The sequence below is a fragment of the Mytilus californianus genome, unplaced genomic scaffold (assembly GCF_021869535.1).
Source record: "Mytilus californianus isolate M0D057914Y unplaced genomic scaffold, xbMytCali1.0.p SCAF_8, whole genome shotgun sequence".
Lineage (NCBI taxonomy): Eukaryota > Metazoa > Mollusca > Bivalvia > Mytilida > Mytilidae > Mytilus > Mytilus californianus.
In genome coordinates, this window is record NW_026262734.1 from 60,547,334 (window position 1) to 60,574,328 (window position 26,995).

General features: G+C 34.6%; 1 long non-coding RNA gene across 2 annotated transcripts; it reads right to left on the reverse strand.

The window, feature by feature from the left end:
- Positions 1–284: 284 nt before the first annotated feature.
- Positions 285–15,665, reverse strand: LOC127711407 (uncharacterized). Of its 2 annotated transcripts, none has more exons than XR_007986677.1 (3): positions 15,620–15,665; positions 4,284–4,426; positions 285–1,021 (listed from the first exon to the last, which is right to left on the reverse strand). It is a non-coding gene; the product is annotated as an uncharacterized LOC127711407 (long non-coding RNA). The 2 variants fall into 2 exon arrangements; XR_007986676.1 differs by lacking the exon at positions 15,620–15,665 and adding an exon at positions 5,864–5,940.
- Between the last annotated feature and the right edge of the window lie 11,330 nt (positions 15,666–26,995).

A 26,995-nucleotide genomic window follows, 5' to 3' on the forward strand; every position in this document is an offset into this window, starting at 1 on the left:
GTCCATGGGACACAGATGATGCTCCCGCTTGCATAACATATAAAGTTATAAAGGGTCATAAGATCAGTCAAAGTGACGCCACCAAAATTCAAACTTGATCTGTGTTTTGTGGTAATAAGCATTGTGTATAAGTTTCATAACATTTGGTTGAGGCAAACTAAAGTTAGAGAACGGAAACTAACTTTGGGACGTACGTACGGACCGACAAGGGTAAAACTTAATGCCCCCTCCGCTACGGCGGGGGCATAAAAACAGAAAGACAAAGGAAGAAAAAGAATTCAACCAGGGTATAGGGGTATATTTATTAACACTGTTCACGTTAGCTAATGTCTATACATCTGAAGTTTTAAAAAGGGTAGCCAGTAGCTACTAGAGTTATGTTTCCATTTCTTTCAATTAAATGGTCCTTCGCATAACCACCCACTACACGACAGAAACTATGAACTTTTATGCCATCATTATATTTCTTTACGTTAAATCCGCCATACATCATTGGAACTGAATAATGAAACGGACCTTTCTCATATAGAAAAACAAGCTGTGGGAGTTGTTGACCATTATTTTTGATTAGACGTTCCACTCTATCCAATATAATAGTGTGTAGGGATTTTTCCATTATAGCTATATATTCTCCATTCTGTTTTACACTTTCTGATACCTCAATTAGTCTTAATATATCTTCATCCAGAGAATTTGTCAATGCTATGTCAAATGCAGTTTCTCCTTTTGATGTTTTCAAGCATTTGGATGCACCCATTTTCAGAAGATCTTCAAAGACATGCTTTGGGGCTTTCCCGGCAGCAGCATGATGAAGAGGTGTGTACAAAGATGCTTGTGAATTTGGTTCATCTTTAATGGGGGATCTGCTGGAGTTAATACCTCCAGCTGTTTTAAGGTAAGAAACGAGCTCATCCCACTTTCTGTTTTCACCGAGTTTGTCTACTTTTTGTTTGCATTCAGCATCTTCTTCATGGAAGATATGCTTATATATATTTACTGGGTATGAAATATGGATAAAAATCTGTAATAAATGGAAAATGTATCTAACTATACACTTAAATTGAAAAAAGGTAGGCTATATATTGATAGTTTGACTCTGTTTTATACTTTATGCTTGAATGTCTTTTGACTGGTCCATTCACCGCCTTTATATAGACTGTTCATCAAAAAACGTAAATGCAAATAGCACTCTATAAATTCTATCTTAATCAGGAAAGCCCAAAACTTAACATTTGAAAGCCAGGATTGTTTAAAGAAGTAGAAACGTTTCGAATTATATGACCAAAAAGGACATAAAAGAAAGCAAAAGGTAAACCTTGCCTGCGGCAGTTCCTTAAAAATAAATTCAGTTATCAATAGGGAATTTTAGAAAATATGTTCAACATCATCTCTGCTTACAAACCGACTACTTCATATTTTACATACAATTTTGTAATTAGGACTGTAACACATTTGTTTGATAAGAACTTTAGAAAGAACCAGCCATGAAATGATGCAAGTTTCTCGTGCATCATCGACATATTTTCTTAGAAACTTGTTCCACTTATTCTCTCTTTAAACACAGGCATATGTTATCATATAAGGATCAATTTACAAAATATAGCTTTAAAATCAAAAAAGGATTCTGGAAATATCATTTAAAAAAAGTATAAACAAATCAACTGTTCTCTGTATGCACTTTTTGTATGAGTAAGTTAACCCGTCTGTCTGTCTTTTATCGACTTTAACCGTTTGTTCAGACAATGATGGAAAAAAGTTACCCAGTTTACAAATAAAAAAAATTATATCAGAACAGAATGAAATTCAAATTATACAGTAGCATTCGAAGGGAAATCTAATAGTCAAGTGTACTTAATAATTAAGGATCGTTATAAATGGTAGTCGGTAAAGTTTTCAACCCTGAAATTATCCTCAGCCGATATCATTTTCGGAGCAAACACTTGCGCCACTTAATTGCTAAGAAAATAATCTGCATTTTAACTAATTGCACAAAACGATATATATATATATATATATATATATATATAACCCTAACCCTAACCCTATGTTACAGGCATTTTGTAAAATGACTGAATCAATTTTTCAGACAATTTATAAAATGCCTAACCTTGACAGGCATTATATAAAATATTACTGAAACTTTTAAACAAAATTCAACAAATTGCCTTTTCAGTTACCGGAAATTTGTTGAAAAAAGGATAATTATCATCAAGATGCATATGACCAAAACACAATATCTTGCAAGGAAAATAACAAATGGTTCGATAAAATTGAGTTACTTCTTCAAAAACCAGTGACTAGAACTTGTATTCGTTTTAGTGAAACTACGTTAAGTATGTACTAGTGACTCTGTATTTCAGGTTGTAATTATAGCACCCTTAACGGAGTTGGGGTGACATATTGTTATTCTACGTTTCTTTTTTTTTCTTATCATTTTTCTTCCACTTATTATGTCCCCGTTAGTTGTCGGATTTGAATGGTTAAATATTGATGGAACTATACTTTTATGAGGATTATGGCAACATCAACGGAGTTGGGTTGACATATTGTTATTCTGCGTTTCATTTTTCGTATCATTATTAATTTTCTTCCATTTTTTTTTGTCCGCTCTAGTTCTCGGATTTGAATGGTTCAATGTTGATGGAACTAGACCATTATGAGGACCCCCATGTGAAGTTGATCCTCTGACTTTGGAATGGTTCAAGATGGCCACCGTTTCCATGGAGGAAAACAATCTAAATTCTAAATCTTTTACTATCAGACCTAACTGGATGGAATTTTAAGGAAACGTTACCTAGTATGCCTAGATGTGCAGTATTTAGAAAATCCAAAAATGGCCGCCATTGTCATTGAAACAGGGGGAAACTATGAGAAAATACATTAAGGTTGCATTTTCGTAAAGAATAGAACATCAAACGCATTTAAACTATATGGATATGTAACATGGCATGTACCAATGTGGCATTTGCCTTTGGAATTTTGGAAATGGTCACCGTTACCATGGAAACAGCAAACATTTCAAAATGTTCCAAATTTACTGAAACTTTACAAAAAATGTAAATTGGCATGTGTAGATGCACTGTTTGACTTTAGAATTTTCAAACTGGTTGCAGCTACCTTGGCAATTTGGGGACGAGGGTGCCATCTGCTATTGCTCACAATTGCAAATCTAGTTTTATTATCTTTTTGTCATGAAGTTACAAATAAGGGTGCATTGACAGGGTAAGCGTCTCCTGCTATGGATGCATCAGCCGGAACGTGTATATCTGCTTCAGTCTGTCAATTGTTAATCAGATAAGAAAAATGATATCAGTCAACCATGTCGTGCTAATGTGACTTTGAATCTGTAGAAAACACATAAAAACAAAATATTCATGGGTGTACTTTTAGCAAAACCCAATGTTGGTTGAACGACAGTGTTTTATCAGAAAAAGTATTAACAAAGCTGAATGTGTAAATGGCACACATTTCGCCAAAAGTGGTTGTGCTTAGCCAAACAATGCGTTTGCAAAAAATTCAGGACGAATGTGTAACTGATTCTGCCATCCAAACATTACTTAAAATAAAAAAAATATGTGTCGAGTGCGGTGCTTGTGGAAATCTTTTAAGTAATTCAATAGAATTCATTTTTAATTATTAAAGCTCTTAACATGCAAGCTTTCAAATTGCCGTTATTATGAGTGACAAAGATAAAACTGCTCAGTTGTTCCATACTTTCATTTGCTCAGTTTTTGTTTTGTTTCATTGTATAAAATAATTTCATGCATTTTGTAAAGTGTCATTGGATTTTTCCAGGCATTTTGTAAAATGCCTGAACAAAAATAGTCAATACATAAAATGCCCGATTTTTACAGGCATTTAGAAAATGCCTAAATTTAGAAATGCCTGTAACATATATATAAATATATAATTATTATTGTTATCGTTTTAAACAAAAAAATACGAATTTTGTACACATTTCTTGAATGAGCCAACAGATTGGGAGTCAAAAGGGATACATACACGATGCTGTATATAAATCAACAGGAAACTTTGTTTGAGAAATTTCCCTTGTGGAGCAGGATCTGCTTACCCTTCCGAAACACCTGCGAACACCCCTGTTGTTGGTGTAGTTCAGTCGTAAGTGTTCGGTGTAGTGTTTTGTAAGAAGTTCTTATCGTCATGTAGCCCAAACGTGAAAATGTTTAAACTATTTTTGTCCATATAGTTATTCACTGTTGTATGTTCATCACGAGGACAAACACTTTTTGATTCCTATATGTTATAGGATTATCAAAGCATACCTTTAAATCGTCAATCTCCCCTGTCAAAGCAGATTCTTTTGACGAAGCAACCTCCCTGTCTTTACTACATATGCACCTACAACAGCATGTTTTGTTCAACCAAGTCCGTACACTATAAATAGAACTTTTTGAACGGACCATGTCTGCAAAAATAAATGTGTTTATTATTTCCGTGTGCACAACATGTGCTTTCGGACCGATCCGTGCGCCCATAATTTTGGTAAGCCCATAATTTTAATTAAGTAAAACCAATACCATCAAATGAATTTTCCAGATGGACATGCAATCCTATTTAGCTGTTTACTTTCCCGACAAAGAGGACGATTGGTTGATTAATATTTGTTTAACGTCCAATGTCAAGCATTTCATAAATATTTAGAATGAACTGAGAAACATTTACATGTAAAGCGGAACTTTTTTAGACATGTTATATTGTGCATTGGTCAATTAGGCTCATTGTTTTTAAAAAAATAATGAATTTGTAACCTGAGACACCTGGCAATTAACAATATAGGTACAATGTAATATTTCATTAATATGAAATTAGAATCCCGAACACATTCCGGGCTAATTTTAAATAAATATTTAAATCGATACAGATCGTCAGAATTTTGTTCAAGTAATTTTCTACATGGTCTATTCTATAAACCAAACAATACGACGCTGTTCAATAGTGATAAATCGATACATAGAAACGGACTATGTGAAAACAACTGCCATATTCCTGACTTGGTACAGGACATTTTAAGAAAAAATGGTGGGTAGAACCTGGTTGTATGGCTAGCCAAACCTCTCGCTTATATGGCAATGTTACACAAACTTGTAATTAAGATGATACCTTAATTGCTCACATTCGAAGTCCAAAATACACAAAATAAAGTGCAAATGTTTTTTATTATCCATACAGAAAAATATCTTTTTCGGTTCACTTCATACAAGCTATGGCTCTTATTTGTTGTACAGATTCTAAGGCTATATAAAAAAGATGTGCAAGTCAATTATCAATTACAGCTTATGTTACGGATGATGGGATAATCTAACTAATATCATTCCGTAATAGTTGGATATGAAAATGTTTATTATAGACGGACGGACAGACAATAAGTAATTACCATTATAACTAACATGATTATATTTGGAATCTGTTGTTATGAAATTGCTTCAAATCCACAGTAGAAAAACAGTTACAACCGGTAATGTGTTTGTTATAATTACAATAACGTACACAAACTTTTATTACACGTTTGTAGATACCACGTTTTTAATACACACAATTTTGTCTTTAACAACGAATAAACACTAAAGGAAAACTGTTCTTGCATATAATAATCGCTATGATGTAAATGTGTATATAACATGTATAAAACGAAAAGTATAAGTTGATATGAAATATTCAACACAATAAAATAGAATATACACAAGTGAAGTAATCAATACGCCGTACAGTGTGTATTTTACAAAGCAAAAATTAAAGTTTAATCATGACCGAACCAGCTACATGACATACATCTTAATTTAACTATTAATAAGTAGTTAGTTCTACACATATATTTTTAAAGATATCTTCTACTGTACCTTACCTTAAAACATAAGTAAATTGATGACCAGCCTCAGTCTATATTTAGTAACAATCTGCGAAGCATTATTGATCAAACTACTAAAACTGTTTTCTGCATAATGAGGGATGCTACAATATTTGATTTAAACGTCTATTTAAATAATCGATGTTCGGTTTTCAAACGATTTATTTGAAGTTATTAGTTAAACGGCATTCATTATTGATATATTATTTCAAAAGACATAATTTAAAAAAACAAAAAAGAAATTGTAATTGCCCTATTTCCAGTTATTTGCACAGTACATCGGTAACTACTTACTTTCGGAAAGACATCAATTTTCTTAGCGAAATGGGTGTTATAAAGACACTAAAAGCCCCGTCCCGTCCAACAGGAAGGCCCATGATGAGGGGAGCTCGTTTTGGTGGGATGGATGAACAAATACGTAGACACTTTGGTCATAAGTTAAATCTATTCCGACGTTAGAGAGATATCACGCTGGCTGGGCGATATAAAAACCCTTATTATACTCCTTCCTACAGATATTTGAGGGGCCAATATGTGGCTTGTTTACCCCTCCAACGTATCCTTTCTTTACAGTGGTAGTCACCCAGGTCGCAGACCCATCCAATGGTTTGATTAATGATTTATGTTTGTCTAAAATATGAACTATTTGCCACTGGACGTTCCCAAACAAACAATCTTCTGTCATCCCAGATGATAATGCATGGACAAGCTACATGCATTGATTACACAAGCAAGGCGATTAATTTCTACTAAACTATAATTGAGTTCTTTATTTAACGTAGGTAATTCATTTAAAAATAACATGTTAATATTCCCGGAGGCCTTTAAAAACTATTAATAAATTCAAATTCAAATAGTTATTGCCATATAAACTTATTGATATAAATAAATCAAGTACAGACAAATAACATACATAATACAGTTAACTATATATAAATCAGCTTATATATTGAATAAGCACATATGCATTAAAAAAAAATTACATTAGATTCATGCATTCAAAAGAGAAAAAAAAAATACATTAGATTCCTGAATTCAATAGAGAGAAAAAAAAAATACATTAGATTAAGGTATCTTCTTCATTCTGTAAAGTTAAAAATAATGGACATTTGATCTTAAATGTAATTTATTTATTTGTTTCTTTAATATTATTGGAATTATTCAAGGTTATAAGACCAGAATATTTAGATGTTCTTTTTAAAAAATCAGAATTAGGTCTTGGTACATGAAGAAGTCCTGATGTTGTCGACCTGAGCGAATAATTATACAGATCAGTACATGCAGTAAATTTATTAGATAGATAAGCAGGTGATAAAACATTCATAGATATGCGAAGTCATATGTTATAGGACAAAGAAATATGGTAATTCACAGACTTCTCAAATCCGACATCATTCCTGTACGTAGTTCCACTAAGCAGAATGTACTTATAGAACAAATCTACTATAAATATGAAGACAACCTGCGGGACTGACAAGAAATCAAACTTTCTCAAACACTTGACATCGTCGAGACATAGGCATCTACAAATAGATACTGGCGTAAATACTGTGGGCACAGAACAGCCTGTCTTCCCAGTTCAGGATGACGATGGTATGATCATTCCAGATCAACATGTCCCAGAATCTCATGCTTATTTACTTGAAGTCGATGAAAGCACATTTCCTGATCATTATTCTGAAGATCAACCAGATCTAGAGCAGGACAGCGTTGGTGAAGAATATCGCACAGGGGCCGAACACGTAAAATCGGATTCTGAATGGTTTCCATTCATTTCGAAACTGCATTTTCTTTTGTCAGTCCTCTCTAACTCTAAAACCCAGAGTGGTTACTATTCATCATTTTCTGCATTGTTCCACTTTTTTAATCTATATTTGTAATACTTGTTAAATACTTTAAAAATTCAACAACTTTTGTCCCAGATTGAATGGTTGAGTGTTGTTTAACTATCGTACAGTGGCAAATCTTCCATGCATATTCAGATGGAGAACAATTTTAGACTGCCATTTATTTGTTGGATCGCAGTAATTTTGCGTTCAACAAGCCACCTACGGACCCCTAAAATAGTTAATGCAAGATAAGTTATTGACAGAGAGCGCGACACTCTTACGAGTCTTCGGATTTAACGTCTACATCCCTACTGAACATGTCTGCGTAAATCCAACAGGTAAATAGAAGTCTCTGATTAGAATGGACTTCACTGCAATATTAGTTTTACAGGTTTTAAGTATAAGTGTTTTAATCAGTCTCTCGTAACTCTTTTTGGAGTGGCTTAAATATGCTATTTGTCTTGTTGTCTTGTATGGAAGAACAAAGATGACCATAGTTCTATTCACCAGTCTACCCTTGTGATGTATTCAGATAAATTTTTTTTCTGACAAAGGTTAATTTGATATCTCGAAGATTCAAGGTTTAATTTGCTATTTGCACGGCGGGGGCACAAAAAGAGAAAAAAGGTGGACGGACATTTAATTATGTTTTATTGCAATAGCCATTTCCATTACCAGTAGGAATGGACAATAAAAAGCATACAATCCACAGGAAGCTCTGTACATGTCAATGTGTGTGTGTTTTTTTTTATTAGATTTTTTTTGTTTACAATATAATCTGTTTGGTTATGTGATATGACACACGTGAGGTAACAGTATTACATCTTTACAAGCATTTATCATGTTTATACGTTTGAAGAGATTGCATATGTTTGAACGCGCGCCATTTAGTTTAATAACGAAATCGAATGACGATAAGGACAGAACTTTTAATTATTTTGAAGCGTTCGTATAATGTTATCATGTTGTCAGCGTCGTCGTCGTCCGAAGTCATTTGGTTTCCAGTCAATAACTTGAGTATAAGTGTATGGATCTCTAGGAAATTGTACCACAAGGTTCCTTACCACAACATGAAGGTTGAGATTGATTTTGGGGGTTATTGTTCTAACTACTTAGGAGTCAAAAACAAACATTTTTCTTGTTTCAGGAAAATAACTTGTGTATAAGTGTATGGATCTCTATGAAATTGTACTACAAGGTGCCATACCTCAAAAGGAAGGTTGGGATTTATTTTGGGAGTTATGGGCCAAACTGTTTAGGAATTAGGGGAAAAAACCTAGCATTTTCATTTTTCCGGACAATAACTTGAGTATAAGTCTATGGATCTTTGTGAAATTATACAAGGTTTCATACCAAAAAAGGAATATTGGGAATGATTTTGGGGGTTATGTCCCTAACCGTTTGGGAAAAAGGTGCCATAAACATTACTTTTTTAATACTTTGTATAAATTGCTTATTTTCTTTAACAATTTCAATGGGATTTAATACAAAGTCTTGAATCTTGGGGTTGTTTATCATGCTGAATCTAACCATGTATTTAGATTTTGGACCCCGGTTTTAAATTGGTCCACATTGAGGTCCAAAATTAAACTTTGTTTGATTTCACAAAAATTGAATTCTTGGGGTTCTTTGATATGCTGAATCTAACAGCCGTGTAATTTAGATGTTTGATTTTGGGCCGGGTTTTCACATTGATCCACAATAAAACTTAGTTTGATTTTAACAAAAATAGTATGCAAGGGGTTCTTTGATATGCTAAATCTTACTGTGTGTTAATATTTTGGATTTTTGGCCCCATTATCAAATTGGTACACATTGAGGTCGAAAGGGTCCAAAATTAAACTTTGCTTGATTTCATCAAAAATTGAATTCTAGGGGTTCTTTGATATGCTGAATCTAACCATGTATCGAGATTTTGGATATAGGACCATACACGTTATATGTCCAATTTAAAAAAAAAAAAATTCGTAGACTTCATTCATTGTGTGAAAACAAATGCTCTGTAAAATATTTAATCACAATCCAAATTCAGAGATGTATCGCACAATTAATAGAAGTTGAAAGTAAATTCATAGTTAAAAATAGATAGAGCATCATCATATTCTAATTTTAGAAATTATGTATAAATATAGTTTAAAATGTACTGTTCATTGTTAGATATTTTGAAAAAAAATTAGAGGCAAGTTTTATAGATTGTTTAAAGACATTGTATTAATGAGGTTTGTTTGTTATTCTGTATATTGATTGTTGGTTGCTTAATGTCCAGTGGCAAATATTTCATGCATGTTCAGGACGAGAACAAATTAACAATAAATATAATAGGTAGGTCCTGTAATAGAGGCCGTCAGGGATGAAGGTCGTGTAAATTTAAACTGCCACAGGAAAATGAGGGTATATTGGATATATAGGGACAGAAATTTAGCCTTGCAACAGGCCAAGTACGGACCATTCGAAGAGCGTGGCACTCTCTTTACACGAGGCATCGGATTTAACATCCCAATTCTGACCGGAAGTTGCTGCGAACTTGTTCATCCCGCACAGCTAAACGGACGCCCCACTTTGATGAGGGTTTTACTGCCGGTAAAGGAAGGAGGAAGACCATTGGTGACCATATTTTCATTCCCCAGTTACCCTTGAGGAGTGATTTTCTGTATAAATTAGTTTTCAGAATGCTATATATATATTTTTATGAGAAGAGAATCCTTTTAAAACTTAGCTTATATTGAATTCTTTGTGTCCTTGGATATTATGGTCCATTAATAAATAAATGAATTAATTTTTTTGTATACTTGGATATGCTGAATCTAACCGTGTATTTATATTTGAATTTTGGACCATAATAGGTAAAATCCAATTTTAAAAATTTCAGCACTTTGACCACATTCATTGTGACAGAAACCTATGCTGTGTCAAATGTTAAATCACAATCCAAATTCAGAGCTGTATCAAGCTTGAATGTAGTTTCCATACTTGCACCAACAGTTCAGTGTTCGACCTCCGCTAAGTATTTGATCATATAAAATATAATCAGGCCATGAAAAACAAAATTACACATACCATTGCATGCTTAATAAATCGATATGTTATACATGGCGTAATTTATACAGTATACTCCAGCTACATTAATACGTGTTGTTTATTCTAGAAAATATTTTAAGATACGTGTAACTATACCTTACTTTGCGACGATCAAGTAACGTCTTTTTTTAGTAAAAACAATGATGCAATTTCGCGAAAAATATTTTCTGATAAGGGATGCTATAGTTGATTTATATTTACGTTCATGGTCATACTTTTTCTTGAAAGAAATCAGCAAATTTGGCAGAGATTGTAGCTTAGACAGGACTGTACTTAAAAAATGTCACAAATATTGGAATTCAGTCGATTAACTACCGTCGGCATTAAATAACAATATATAAATAACACATAGCTGAGAGGGTAATAGAGCAGATTGTTACCCCGAGAAAACATTGTCAACTGAGGCGAAGCCAAGGTTGACAATGTTTTTTCGAGTGGTACCAATCTGCTCTATCAACCTCTCAGCTATGTGGTATTTAATTTATTATACTGAATGTCCTATCATTATTGTCTTTTACTGTTGAATTTTAAATTTAAAGTATTTTACCATGACGTCACGTACATAACAACGTTACAGATATTTGAAAAATTAACAGCAGTGCAGCAAGATGGTTTTTTTTTTATTTTGACATTCTATGAAAAAGTTCTGAGCCAAAACGTAGAAATTGGGCATTGCAATTAATTATTTGATGTAAATTCAATTCATTGTTCTTTAACATATCGATTTTTGATTGGTCTGCACGAGAGGGTGACATTCAAAAAATTGTCTCCCGCTCAGCCATGGGACAGAGTAAATTGTCTACCTCGTATTAGCCAATCAATCAAAATCTGGCATTTTAACGTGAAGTATAATAAAATGTATAATATAATAGAATGTGTCCATGGGACACAGATGATGCCTCCACTTGCATGTAACGTTAAAAAGGGACATAACTCCAGACCGGTAAAAGTAACGCCACCCAACTTGGAACTTGATCTGTATGGTAATACGCATTGTGTTTAAGTTTCATATTTGGTTGAGGCAAACTAAAACTTTGAGAACGGAATCCAATTTTGAACGTACGTACTTACGGACAAGGGTACTGCCCCCTTCGCCTAGTGGCGGGGGCACTACAAACAGAACTTTTATAAACGACGTGCCTTTAGAAACACTCGCACCTAAACATTTCAAAACTAGGGATGTATAAATACATAGACACGTTAGGAGCTACAATGTGTAAATGACTAATAAGGAGATGGAACGCATTGCCAAATCGAATTAGAATCTTTGAACGCACGATATTTGAAAAGTGTTCTTTCGTTTTATTTGTTTGTTAAGTATCAGTTTGCAAATGAATTTTACATTTGCAATTGCAATACAAAGTTTATATTGTCCTTGTCAAATATTTTTAAAATACACGTTAATTAAAAAAAACTGACAGGAATGAAGATTCTTCATCCGAACATTGACACTATCTTACGTCACGTAAGCTAACAGTTAAATGACCTGACTAAAATGAATAAAGTATCCATCTGTAAGAAAAGTTCAGTAGAATAATTAAAATTACGTCACGGAACGGAAACAGAAAACCATTTATAAGGATTATAAAGAATACAACATTATGGTTTCAATTCCATCAGGCAAAGAGGGCCTTATATGGATTTGGAGACAAAATTTCGAATATTTTTATTTAAGACATTTCCGATTATTAATATTCTAACCTATCTAATTTAAGAGGAAATAAAGTTTTACAACCGTTTTATTTAGAGTCCTACTATCTTTTTTTTCGATACACATACAGTACAATTGTATAAACAAGCAATAATATGTAGTATTATGAAATAGGGTTTCAAAGTTTTTTACGATTGACATATACAAATTTTCAAACCCCATCTGGTATGGAGTATAGTTATTTAATCATTTATTTTTAATGTAATATATCTAAAAAGTTACTGTATAATTAATACTATATATATATGTACGGGCCCTTTAATTGGATTCAATAAATATTCTTATTCTTATACACAACAGACTGGCGAGGCAAACGTTTGTTTATTGTTTTGACAAGATAGACATTTAAACACACGCAGAAAAAAGACTACTGCAAAAAGGTTAAGAAAACACAGAAACTTAAATAGTGGATGCTTAGTAATAACTACATAATTCTCTATTTAAAAATTAATGAATTTCTATCCTTTAACCTGTACATTTGTTCCTCTAAAAGACTTTTAGATTACTCATTTTATACCTAGTTGAGATCGTTTGTGTCGGACTATCTGAAGTAACACGTAAAGGATGATTGATTGATTGGTGTTTAACGCCACTTTCGTCACTATTGACTATTTTGTGGCCATCAGTTTTTATTGTTGGATGAGTGCCCAGATAAATTACCGACCTTCTGTAGGAAAATTGACAATTCTAGTCAATTAAGATAGGAGTCGAACGAACTTGCCACGTGCGGGATTCGGACTCAAAACCTCAGTGTTGACATGCGACAGGCTAGTGATATAGTCTCATTACACCAGAGATGGTGGACGAAATAAGCAGTTATTATTCATACAGCCTATTCTACGATCCCGTAGAAATTTTCATAATACGTGATGGGACGATATTTAAATGTTGAATAATAAATCCCTCCCATCTTCACGTATAAATATCAACATGGTGGAAACACTCTTTAACCATGCTTTAATTGCAGTTTTAAAGAAATTAAATATAACCTTTTCTCTTAAGCTTTTACAAAGAGAATGTATACAATTTTTATCATATCACAAAGACGTGTTTGGTATTCTCTCAACTGGCTATGGTAAAACCCTCATTACTTTTTACTGTGTTCCTGATTTATTTTGGATTCACCAACAGTTAGCCACTATATTGATCAGCAACAGCGCTGTGTGCATTGAACATGAATCTTCAATTGTCATCGTCATATCACCGCTCGTTAGTTTAATGAAAGACCAAGAAATCACCATTAATATCATGAGGATCGACTGTGCCCATCTTGGCGAAAAAACAAATTTGGAATGCAGAACGCTTTTTGATATACCTTTTTGCCAGTTTGGGAACAAAAAGACATAAACAAGGTAAAGAAGTGTTTGGCACTACTGACAAGAAAAATATGTGAAAAACTTGAGTTAGCCTCAGCTGATTTGGGAGCCTCACGTTCATTTATAGCCCATTTCCTCTGTTTGTTTTTTTCTGGTGTTACCGTAAACAGTGTTAAGAGAAGAAAAGCCGTGGAACTTTCCAAAAATTTACAACTAGCTCGTGTGCTTATTTTGACACGCCCTAATTTAACAGCTTTTCAAAACGATTGGATCCAGACTCTACGTATTGGTATGGTACGTCTGGATGACCGAGACTAGCTAGTGATGAGGTAGTTGGACTACTGACACCACTCAGCCACAGAGGCCCCACACGTCGATGATGAGATTCAGCATAAGCTTTAAATCTTTTATGTATTTTTATCTCTCAAAGCATAAGCTTTATAAACAAACAAACAAACAAACATATAATTTATCTCTTTTATGTATTTTTATTTTTCAAAATATAAATAAACTAACATACATCGCCTCTTAAAATGAGACTCGTTAATTGACAATTACACGTGGAGACGGGTTAAAAGTCGAAGAAAAATAAAAGATGACTAGTTTAAGTCGCAATCATCTAGTACTACTCATCCAACGAAAATCCTACATGGAGCAAATACTGCATTTCACGACTATATTTATCACCAGTTTGAGAGGAATTCATTGATATATGTCGGTCAAAGAACTAGAAATAAACTAATATCGACAGACATTTCAGCACTACAAATAATCTTTATCAGCGTCAGTCCCTTTTCAAAAATGTAAAAAATCAATAAGTTCTTTGTGTATTAAAAATACAGGTAATCTTGAAATTTATCCTATTAAAATATGTTTTTATATCAATTTGGCACATAGAGCATGCGGAGGAGGAGTTGGACTGGGAAAGTGTTTGGGGTTAAATTAACAAGCAATGCAGTCCATACTAGGAACTATAATAATTGTAGACAACGAAACGAACGGTTCTCGGGCTAGTATTGGGATGTCAAAGATACCCGTCCACGTCGATTAATATAAGGGCGTAGTATTGGAATAATATTGTTTTTAATTGGATTAAGTCTAATATTTGTTTAGTCCCCTGTAGATATTTCATCCACGTCTTCTTTTTCCACTTTGGTGGACAGTTGTTCATTTTATTAGGGGGTATTAATACATGTAGTACTATTATTATTATTGTAAGCAAGAAAAAAAAATAAACATGTCATTGTAATTAATCTACAGTAACTCCTCTGTGGCTGCTGTTATTAGCTTACTAAAGTATCTGTATCATCATAGCCAATATCATCGTTGCCACGGTGATACAGGTAGACATAATTGTGTTCAGACACTTTACAGAAACTTAGTTAACTTGCACTGAAATTAAATTTAGCAATCGAGAATATCTGTTAACAACTCTTGGTCAGGACAACTGTCTTAAAGATAGCTTTAGCTTTTGACTATTCTGCGAAAAGGCTAGTCCAAATAATTATGACGTCTTGGAAGGCTATTTTAAATTTTTGCTTTGACGCCTTCCTGCGACGTCATAATGCTGAAGCCACCATTTTCGATTGGACCACAGGAGTTTGAAATCCTAGCAATAAAGGTGTATAAATATGCCAAACTCGACTATCACAGTAGAGCTTCTCTCGAAGAGAGAAGCGACGGGAATGCAACGGATTTTCCAACTTTTTTGAAAAGGGACGTTTTTGATCGGAATAAACGCTATCCGTCAATTATTACACATAGTTTTACTTCAATTAACCATTTAAACTACTTTGCAGGTCACTAATTATTCATTTACAGCTTATTTTGACGTCCTGACAGAAATGCAGTTTTCTATGACTCCATACCCGGAAGTCCTAATGATTGAGGCTCGCACTGAATATATGCAAATGAGGTATTCTTATTAATTAAACAAACAGTCGAAATATATTATACAGATTTTTTAAGTACTTGCTAGTAATTAATCCTAAAGTATTATGATGTCAAACTATTAAAAAAACCCAGTCCTTTTTTTCATTTAAATTGTTCTGTTAGTCAAGGGAAATAACTCTTCTGAGTAAAAAGTTTACATGCAGGAAATTTATATATTTCACTTATTTGAAAACTTAGTAAAAGCGGTGCTAAAGAAAGAAAACTTGATTATGTCTGATCAGATTAGTGCAGTTATATGGTAATACCTGTTTTCATCAATAGACAATACCTTAAAGCTGTTACCTGATATCCTCATTTAGAATTTCTATTGCACACAAAAAAGGGGGAGCACATGCCCAGAAATAAGTCATAAATTTTATGGTGAAGGGTTCCCAGCAATGGAAAGCTTTTGATCAATGAAGGGTCCTTACGTTAGAAATATTAGTAGAAATGAGGGATGTGAACTAAATTAGCATTAATGGAAAAACATAAAATATTTTAAAAATCAAAATAATTATGAGTGTCTGAAAAAAAAAGTTGAAAAGATTTCAGCAACCTATGATTTATGGTTCTATAAAAAATACATTTAATATAAAATACACATTAAAGATGGTGCAATAATAATCATTCATATTGGTTATCCATTGGTTCATGATGTCTAATAAAATATGTCTTCAAATCACAGGAGTTTGAAATCCTAGCAATAAAGGTGTATAAATATGCCAAACTCGACTATCACAGTAGAGTTTCTCTTGAAGATTGCAAGTTACTCATTTCAATCTGATGGAAAAAAGTATATAGACTACTTTGAATCAAATAAATTTATGATAGCTTGTTTTGCATAGAAAAAGAATGCCATTTTGTTTTTGTAATAAATTATTTATTTATATTAATAAAAAAAATAGGTAAAATCAAATTAAATTTCTACCCACCAACCCCCTTTTTTTGAATGTGGCAGTAAACTCAAATTTATGGTCTGAATACTAGTATACTAAAAGGGTTAGTTTTGACATTATATAATCACATGCACAAATGTTTGCATGTCAACAATTTAAAATATACCATAACTTTTGGAAGCTTGCTTTGACCAAATCTCTTCTATCTGTAATAGTGAAATGAAGATGGGCCTGTCTAAGAACCTTTAATACTTTTTAACTAAACACCAAAGTTTCGACTTTTATTTGGGTATTCTGTTTACTGGTTTATATAACCAGTTTATAAAAATATTTAACAGCTGCATGTATACTATACAAGATATATTTCTGGTAAATTCAACTTAAACCAATGTATTAGATTAAATGGTTGCCTTTGACCTCAACTATTGCGTACTTCTGGTACAAATATATGAAGCATACAAAAATTCTGATGGTCTATACAAACAACAAAACATTTATTTCTCGTGTGAATCTATGACCTTGTCAGTAGACCCAACTTTTGAAGTACCATATATATAAGTATATATACAAGTCTAAATTGAAAACAACGTTCAAACCTATGATTGCGTTGGATAAAAACCGCAATTTTTATACGTGTGCATGCAAAACAAATTTCTTGGTAGAGGGGTCTAAATACAGCACAAACAACATTTTCCAAAAGACCAAATGAGTGAAAAAGTATATATTTTAACAAAAGTGACGCTCGAATAAAAATAGTTAAAAAGGCCAAATAAAGAAAGAAGTTGAGTAATCTATTCCTTGGGTAGAAAATCCTTGGCATTTCGAAAATGTCAAAGTTTATAAAAGGACAGTGACTCAAAAAAGAAAACAAAAGAGAAACAGCTAGAGGTCGGAATACCATAAGCAATGATGACCGTGCTTGAAAGTCACATGGCAAGCTCTTATTGCCGTGTCCTGAATTTAGATAAGAAACGCGAAAATTCGCATTCGCGAGTGAAATTAATATTTATGCATGAACGTGGTATTTTAGCGCAAGAAATATTAAATAGAAATCATACGCATTTGCGTCATCACATATATTAATCTAATAGTTGAATTCAGATGTCAAACTACCTACCTCAAGTGTTTTGACTCCGGATTCATTGACATTTTATCCGGATTTTTGTGAACGCAAACCGAAAGTGTGCGTGTGAACAGGGTGATGTATAATGTGTATGAATCAAGACGTGTAGGATAGCTGACCAACACAATGAATACAATTTTCAAAATCGTACCATAGTACAAATATTTAGATGCTATAATGTTGAACTAAAAAAAAAAAAAAAAAAATAATTAACATTATGATAGTAATAAAATTTTGTTATGATTATTGTAAAATAAAAAGATTACGTTTTTTTGTGAGATGCAAGGATTGAAAATCCTTGTGAATTGAAACCACGCAAGTATTTTTTCATTCACGACCGTTTAAAATTTAGATATTTAGCTAACTTTGGGTACGCATCCCTGCTCATACGTTACATATAATTTTCATAAATGTAATGACTGATCAAACCTGTGAGACGTAATGCACGTATACATTACAATTTTAATTATATTCTACAATTATTAGGAATAAATTCAGTCTCAGTTTTACCATAACAATGAATATTCTCTTAGTCTGTTAGTATCTATTAATGAAATTAGATATTTTTTTACAGAAAAATCCTTTTGTTTGATTATCTTTCTGCTTTCCGACCACTGTGTTTCCGACCTTAGATAAATATTTTTAACAGAAATATCGTTTTCTTAATTTTCTTCATTCTTTCCGACATTTTCTCATGCTATGATTGAAATACTAAATATCAAATGATAAACGTTCAAAAATAATCAGTTTAGTCTGGGTCATTGTATATCAATAAACTATTCCCAGGTTTATTTAATACAACACACACAACGCGTAGAGGGACCGTCTCAAAGCATGAATTATATAATTGCGTTATCATTATACTTGATATTTAATAAACATTCACATTACTAAAAACATATATGTTTTGTCAAAAGGCAAATAGGTTCTAACATATAAATAATTTTTAGAATGCAACCTAGTCTTTATTGTTTTACTTTCAAATCTACAAATGAACCGTTTGTCGGATTGTTGAAATATACAATGTTACGTTGTAGCCTATCCATAGAGGGACCGTATCAAAGACATAAATAACTACCTATATAAATGATGAAAAATTTTCGAGACGTTCCGAGAATCGTGATTCCGAGGGATATCAAGTGTCCCATAGACACTTCCAAAACTCGCCAATATGTAACGCAAAAAATATTTTCTTAGACTTCACGCATTGTGTGTAAACCAATGCTCTGTCAAATATTTAATCTCAATCCAAATTCAGAGATGTATTGCACAATTAATAGAAATTGGAAGTAAATTCATAGTTAAAAATAGATAGAGCATCATCATATTCTAATTTTAGAAAATATGTATAAATATAGTCTGAATTTTACTGCTCATTGTTAGATATTTTGAAAAATAATTAGAGGCAAGTTTTATAGATTTTTGAAAAACATTGTATTAATGATATTTTGGAAATTAGTTTTTCCGTGTTTTTTTTATGAACTTCGTGGTAGGATTGTTTGTTATTCTGTATATTGATTGTTAGTTGCTTAATGTCCAGTCGCAAATATTTCATGCATGTTCAGGACGAGAACAAATTAACAATACATATAATAGGTAGGTCCTGTAATAGAGGCCGTCAGGGATGAAGGTCGTGTAAATTTAAAATGCCACAGGAAAATGAGGGTATATTTGATAGGGACAGAAATTAGGCTTGCAACAGGCCACTTACGGACCATTCGAAGAGCGTGGCACTCTCTTTACACGAGACATCGGATTTAACGTCCCCATTCTGACCGTAAGTGACTGCGCACTTGTTCATCCCGCACAGCTTAACGGACGCCCCACTTTGATGAGAGTTTTACTGCTTGCTTACTAAATCGATATGTTATACATTGCATAATTTATACAGTATACTAGTATATTAGAATATATTATTAAAAGTAATTAGTTATACATGTTGGTTATTCTAGAAAATATTTTAAGATACGCGTTACTATACCTTACTTTGCGACGATCAAGTAACATTTTTTTTTTTTTAGTAAAAACAATGATGCAATTTCGAAAAATATTTTCTGATAAGGGATGATATAATTGATTTATATTTACGTTCATGGTCATACTTTTTCTTTAAAGCAATCAGCAATTTTGGCAGAGATTGTAGCTTAGACAGGACTGTACTTGAAAAAATGTCACCAATATTGGAATTCAGTCGATTAACTAACGTCGGCATTAAATAACAAACATAAATGGAGAATTTGTCCATGGAACACAGATGATGCCCCCACTTGCATGTAACGTTTAAAAGGGACACAACTCCAGAACGATAAAAGTAACGCCACCCAACTTCGAACTTGATCTGTTAGGTAATAAGCATTGTGTATAAGTTTCATATTTGGTTGAGGCAAACTAAACGTTTGAGTACGGAATCCAATTTTAGAACGTACGTACTTCGCCTAGTGGCTGGGGCATTACAAAAAGAACTTTATAAACGACGTGCTTCCGAAACGCTTTTCTGGATTAGAAACACTCGAACCTAAACATTTCAAAACTAGGGATGTATAAATACATAGACACCTTAGGAGCTACAATGTGTAAATGACTAATGGGGAGATGGAACGATTTGCAATCGAATTAGAATCTTTGAACACACAATATTTGAAAAGTGTGCCTTTATTTTATTTATTTGTTAAGTATCAGTTTGCAAATGAATTTTACATTTGTAATTGCAATACAAAGTTTATATTGTCCTTGTCAAATAATTTCAAAATACACTTTCAATTGACAGGAATGAAGATTCTTCATCCGAACATTGACACTATCTTACGTCACTCGTGGTTGTACAAGGTAAGCTAACAGTTAAATGACCTGACTAAAATATCCATCTGTAAAAAACAGTTCAGTAGAATAATTAAAATTACGTCACGGGACGGAAACAGAAAACCATTTATAAGGATTATAAAGAATACGACATTATGGTTTCAATTCCATCAGGCAAAGAGGGCCTTATATGGATTTGGAGACAAAATTTCGAATATTTTTATTTAACACATTTCCGATTATTAATATTCTAACCTATCCAATTTACGAGGAAATCAAGTCTTACAACCGTTTTATTTAGAGTCCTACCATCTTATTTTTCGATACACATACAGTACAATAATTGTATAAACAAGCAATAATATGTAGTATTATGAAATATTTTTCAATTAATCTTTTAATGAAACCCTGAAGTTTTTTACGATTGACATATACACAATAGACTGGCGAGGCAAACGTTTGTTTATTGTTTTGACACGATAGACATTTAAACACACGCAGAGAACAGACTACTGAAAAAGGGGTTAATAAAACACAGAAACTTAAATAGTGGATGCTTCTTAATAATCACATAATTCTCTATTTAAAAATTAATGAATTTCTATCCTTTAACCTGTGCATTTGTTCCTTGTAAAGTGCCCAGATAAATTACCGACCTTCGGTAGGAAAACTGACAATTCTAGTCAATTAAGATAGGAGTCGAACGAACCTGCCACGTGCGGGATTCGGACTCAAAACCTCAGTGTTGACATGCGACAGGCTAGTGATATAGTCGCATTACACCAGAGTTGGTAGACGAAATAAGCAGTTATTATTCATACATCCTATTCTACGATCCCGTAGAAATTTTCATAATACGTGATGGGACGATATTTACATGTTGAATAATAAATCCCTCCCATCTTCATGTATAAATATCAACATGGCGGAAACACTCTTTAACCATGCTTTAATTACAGTTTTAAAGAAATTGAATATAACCATTCCTCTTCAGGTTTTACAAAGAGAATGTATACAATCTTTATTATTTCACAAAGACGTGTTTGGTATTCTTTCAACTGGCTATGGTAAAACCCTCATAAAATTTTACTATGTTCCTGATTTATTTTGGATTCACCAACAGTTAGCCACTATATTGGTCTGCAACAGCGCTGTGTGCATTGAGCATGAATTTTCAATTGTCATCGTCATATCACCGCTCGTTAGTTTAATGAAAGACCAAGAAATCACCATTAATTTCATGGGGATCGACTGTGCTCATCTTGGCGAAAAAACAAATTTGGAATGCAGAACGCTTTTTGATATTGTTGTGCCGATATGGTACAAATAAGTAAGGTGTGTATGTATAAACAGAATACCTTTAATATCTGTAAATATCTGTAAATCTGATGAATATATCAGTCAGCAGACAGCAATTGAATATATATAACATGTGGTGATCACAGTAAAACGGAAGTAGAAGGGAATCTCTCTATTACGTCACGCAACACAGGGAATACTACAGCATGCTGTAGAATGTGGACTGGTTCTTCCTATACAAACTAACGGCACCACATCCGCCCCATTCCTGTAGAACCAGACACATTCTCAAACTATAAAAGAAACTCAAAAACAAAATAAAATAAACGTTGTAAACACGTTGGTGTCAATTAGCTTGTTAACTTGAACGATCCTTGTGCAAGTCATAAAATAACGCAATTAATTGATGTATATATTTACACATATGAATGTCAACACCTTCTTGGTAGCAATTGAATACGTACAAAATCTAAGGATGTCCGGTGGAACCAACTAACAGGGCCTAGGGCCCCAGATAGCTGACTCTGGTTTCGGCTTTGGCATACCATACAATTTTAGGGCGTTGTCATTGGTTGTCCAGTTCAAAATATTTAGTGGGACATTACGCCTCTCACTTACTGCTAACGCAACCTCTCTAAGATTCCATGGATGGTTTACTGCACAACAGGACCATGGCGATAGAAACGGAGCATCTGTTTCAAGTAACAGCTGGTGAGGCAAGATTCGTGATATCGCATCTGTGTTGTATGTAGCTCTTGCATCTTTCAAAAACTTGCCAGTGATCCCAAATACTACATTTGGAAGGCGTTGCCACTGTCTCAACTCCTCAACACCTCCGTCGAAACAATGGCGGTGGTACTTCAAGTTGGCGAAGCCCCCGCGGATTATAGTAAGCACACGGGCTGCTGCCTCTCCACTTCCCCCATCGCGACAATGCAGTATGACTGGCATTTGTCGGCGCTGTGCAATTTCCAACATTTGTATAAGTGCCTGCTCTTGGCATTCCCTCATTCGCTTCTTGCACTGTTCTGGGGTATTGCATCTTTTACAGTCACAGCGGGTGGTAAAATCAAGCCCAATCTCACCAACAGCAACACATTTGTAACTTCCCAGTAGGTACTCAAGATCTAGGTCGTGCTGTGCAAATACATCCTGGTATTCGATTAATAACTTCTTGAGTTTTATCTTCTTGACTAATCACATGCTTTATAGAACGTTCATACAGGTCTGTTAAATGTGATGGCAACGTAGACGATTCTTCTTGGCTTGAACCTGGTGCCGTGGGCACCTTGGTTTGTGTTTCTACGATATTACGACGGACATCTGGAGTTTGATTTTCATTTTCTTCCGAAGTCTCCTCCAGTATACTGTCAATCTCTTCCAAAAGACCTATAGGTGTACCCTTTTTTATACGTATGTAACGACTTCCATCATTTAAAATAGTCACAGGACAAGATTTACCTTTTCCGACAACATGCGACACTAAAACTCCACTGGCAAGAGGGCATGGCTCCAAAATGAACTCTTGTTCAGATCCTCTGTGTGTATCAATGCTGAGGATCATTTCTGAATTCGGCGGGACTGTGATTGTACGCTTAATGCAGACTTGTTGAGTAGCACTATCATCAGATCCAGTAACAAATGATGCAGGTATAACTCTGTTGTTCACTGTAAGTGATGGAGTGCTGAGGTTTATGACTGCACCCAGCGTATCCAAGATATCTAGACCTAGAATGACATCGTCTGTAAGTGGTGCCTTGCACACGTCCCACCTTACTTCTAACCCATCTATATTCAGGAGTGTGTTCCTTATGATCTTGCCAGTGACCAGTTGCTCTCCCAAACCACGTAGCGTCACTGTTTCGGGACATTCTATATCCTCGGGTATTAATTTCTCGTTGACGAGTGTAATCATAGCTGCTGTATCAACAATCATGCTTGCATTTTGTTGAAACACTGTTCCCCTTACTGCCAAACTTTTCCCAATTGTACGTCTTATACCAATATCAGACGAAGCCGTGGGCCTCTGTTCTGATTTGTCAGGTGGTATTTTCCCTTGGCCATGTGATTTAAGAGTCGAGTGTTGGCCTACCGGCTCGACCCGTTGGCGTTTAACGACTCAGTTGTTGGAGTAGGGCTAGGATAAGCTCTGTCGCCAGGTGAAGGAGACCGTTGTTTAAAGTAGCCTGGATTTCTGGAGTTTGGTCGTGGTGATGGCGAACGTTGACGTTGAGGACTAAATGACCTCTGTTGAGGACTATTTGACCTTTGTTGAGGACTATATGAACTTTGTTGAGGACTATATGAACTTTGATTCGGAGGCGGTGTAGGTGATCGATACGCATTGTACTTAGGTGGTGTATATCTTTCAGGAGACCTACCGCGTGTATGTTGATCAGAAGAAAGCATCACCTCTGTCAATTTGGTTACAAGTTGAGTCAAGTTCCTTACTTCCTTTTCCAATGGACTATTAACAATACTAGTACTTTTTTTGTCATGTGATTTACCAGCGCTATCAGCAAACGAGACCTGTCTGTGAGCAAAATTTGGACTTCTAGATCCATATATAGCCTTCTGATTTGCTATGGACGTTTTCATGATTTTCAACGCCTTATTAATGGACTCCGGGTTCCTTTCTATGACGTGACGGGCAGCCTTCTTGTCCTTACAACCTCTGAGGAATGCCTCTGTACCAACTTGATCAATGACAGAATTGTCACATTTATCATACCCATCCATTGCAATAAAATGAACCCGTTCAGCAAACTCCTCCAATGTTTCACTGTCTTGCTGCCTCACATACTGCAACTGACGTTTTGCTGAGACAGGTTCGTCCTTTTTGCTGAAACGCTGTTTCAGTGCTTTCCTTAAAGCCTTATAATCATCGTCGATGTTGACTTTTCTTGCATATTCTAAAGCCACATTAGCTAGACAGTCCAATAGTCGGCAAACTTTCTTTCTATTTTCCCATTGTCTCCTTCCTGCTGTTCTTTCAAACTGATAGATAAAGGCTTCCCAAGTAAGAAAACCTCTTCCTGTGAAAACTTGCATTTTAGGAAGCTGAGGACTTCTACTCCTGTCTCTCGCCCCAGAGTTTTCCTGCCATCTGGAGTACTCCCTATCAAGAGAGGAGTCTGACGAAGAGCTATGGCTTCTTTCCTTTTGCTTTTTTGTGCGTGATCTTGATGACCTGTTAGTGTCAATTTGCACTGGTGACGGGCCTGTCGATGAGACTGCGGTCATCACAGGGGTCATAAACGCAGGCGGGGGTTGTTGTACCATTGATCCTATATGAGGGTACAGAGCTGGTCTACTCTGTACTAAGGAAGCTGCATATGATTCGCTACTTGCAGCTGGTGCAACCTGTAATGGTGTACTAACATGGATACCTTGAGCTACATATGGCGTACCAATATAGGACGATGCAAAAGTAGGCGTTGCTGGAGTAGTATAATGTTGGGGTTTATATTCCGTGGATGCTCCTTCTATGCCTTTGAATGGATGCTGTGTTACCATAGCTGAGGTTGTCCCGTGCAGAGCCGGGGGCCCTGGCACGCTTCCCTTGTCACTCAGTAGTGGCAACGAACCTTACATATGATAGATTTCCTGCTCACTACCAACACTTTCTAGCATGCCTTTGCCCGGAGGCTGTTGAAACAACACTGTGTTGTGCAGAGCCGAGGGCCCTAACACATTACCCTTGGCACTTGATACTGGAATTGCACCTGCCTTGGATTCAGGCTGTGTAGTCTGATCAATTGACATAATTGGTGAGAGACCAAATGCTGGAGGCTTATTTTGCAGTAATGGAGTACTGGCAATATATGGACTAGTTTCAACTTTCTGTTTAACAGGAGTATCCATAGAGGGGAGCTTGACTTCCTTATTCCTCCTGTTAACCAAATTGCTTACACTTGATGCCATCTGCTGAAATGAACCTGGGTGTTCAAATGCGCTCTTAAATTGCACAGTACTTGCCTCGTCATTAGCAGCAGCCATTTTGTCAAGCCGTCTTCCCAAGGCATTAAACTTATCCAATGTTAATTCTTCTAAACGTTTACCGTTAGCATCAATCTTCTTGTCAATTCATTGTTCTGACTGTTGCACTTGTTGGGATATTGCCCCGATGTTTTCTGAACTAGTTTTCATTGCTTCTTTTTGTTCGGCTTGAATATTCAGTAAACCGTGGAAAATTTGTTCAATGCGATCCTCACTTTGTTTCACTCTGTTTTCAGTCTCAGCAGCTCTTATTGCATTTGCTTTTCTATCCGCCTGAAACTCTTGATATAGCTGCTCCAACGACATTTTGGTACTTTCAGTGTGTTCTGTTAGAGTATTATCAGCTATGTGTTCTTTTGTCAATATCTTATCATGTGTCAACTCATCTGTTTCAATTGTTTTCCTTCTGAGTCAGTTCATTGTCATCCCCAATTCCTGCCATGTTGTCTTTATTTCAAATTACAATATTCTTAAATATTTCAAATTACAATATACTGCAACTCAAAACAGTGTGACAATATGCACTGAGTAATTACTCAAGGCAAATAAATCTCGAACTCACAACTTTTATGTGCGACTCAAGACATAAACAATGCAGCTTTTTAATAAAAGCTACTACTTTTACAATTTCAAAATGCAGGCAACAAAAAAAGGACAGAACTGGAACAGAGACTCAGCTAACACACTGTACTTTATTATACCTATGTTGTTCATAAATATTTATGAGTGTATATACCTTCTTTAATATTAAATATCAGTCTAAATTCAGTATAAAATAATGTACGAAACTAATTTACTGAAATCAAGACTGTTTCCGGTTTGCGTCTGCGCAATGGAGTATTGCAGACAAATGACTTCCGTGAAGAAGGACCTAATGGCGATTAACCGGAAGTTCCTAACCTTATCTGATAAAAAATATCAAATATGAAGATTTCATACGTGCTAAACTGTAAAAATTTGATGCAATTAAATCTACAATTAATCTGAAGTAAATTTATGGCAATGCGCACGTAGTGAATTTACAAATCATGAAGCATCAAAAGTTTTTAAATCTGCAAAGGCGTCCTCGTGGAGTCCGCCTAACTTGCTAAAAAATAATAGTTCTTTGTCGACTACGCCAATGTTGTGCCGATATGGTACAAATAAG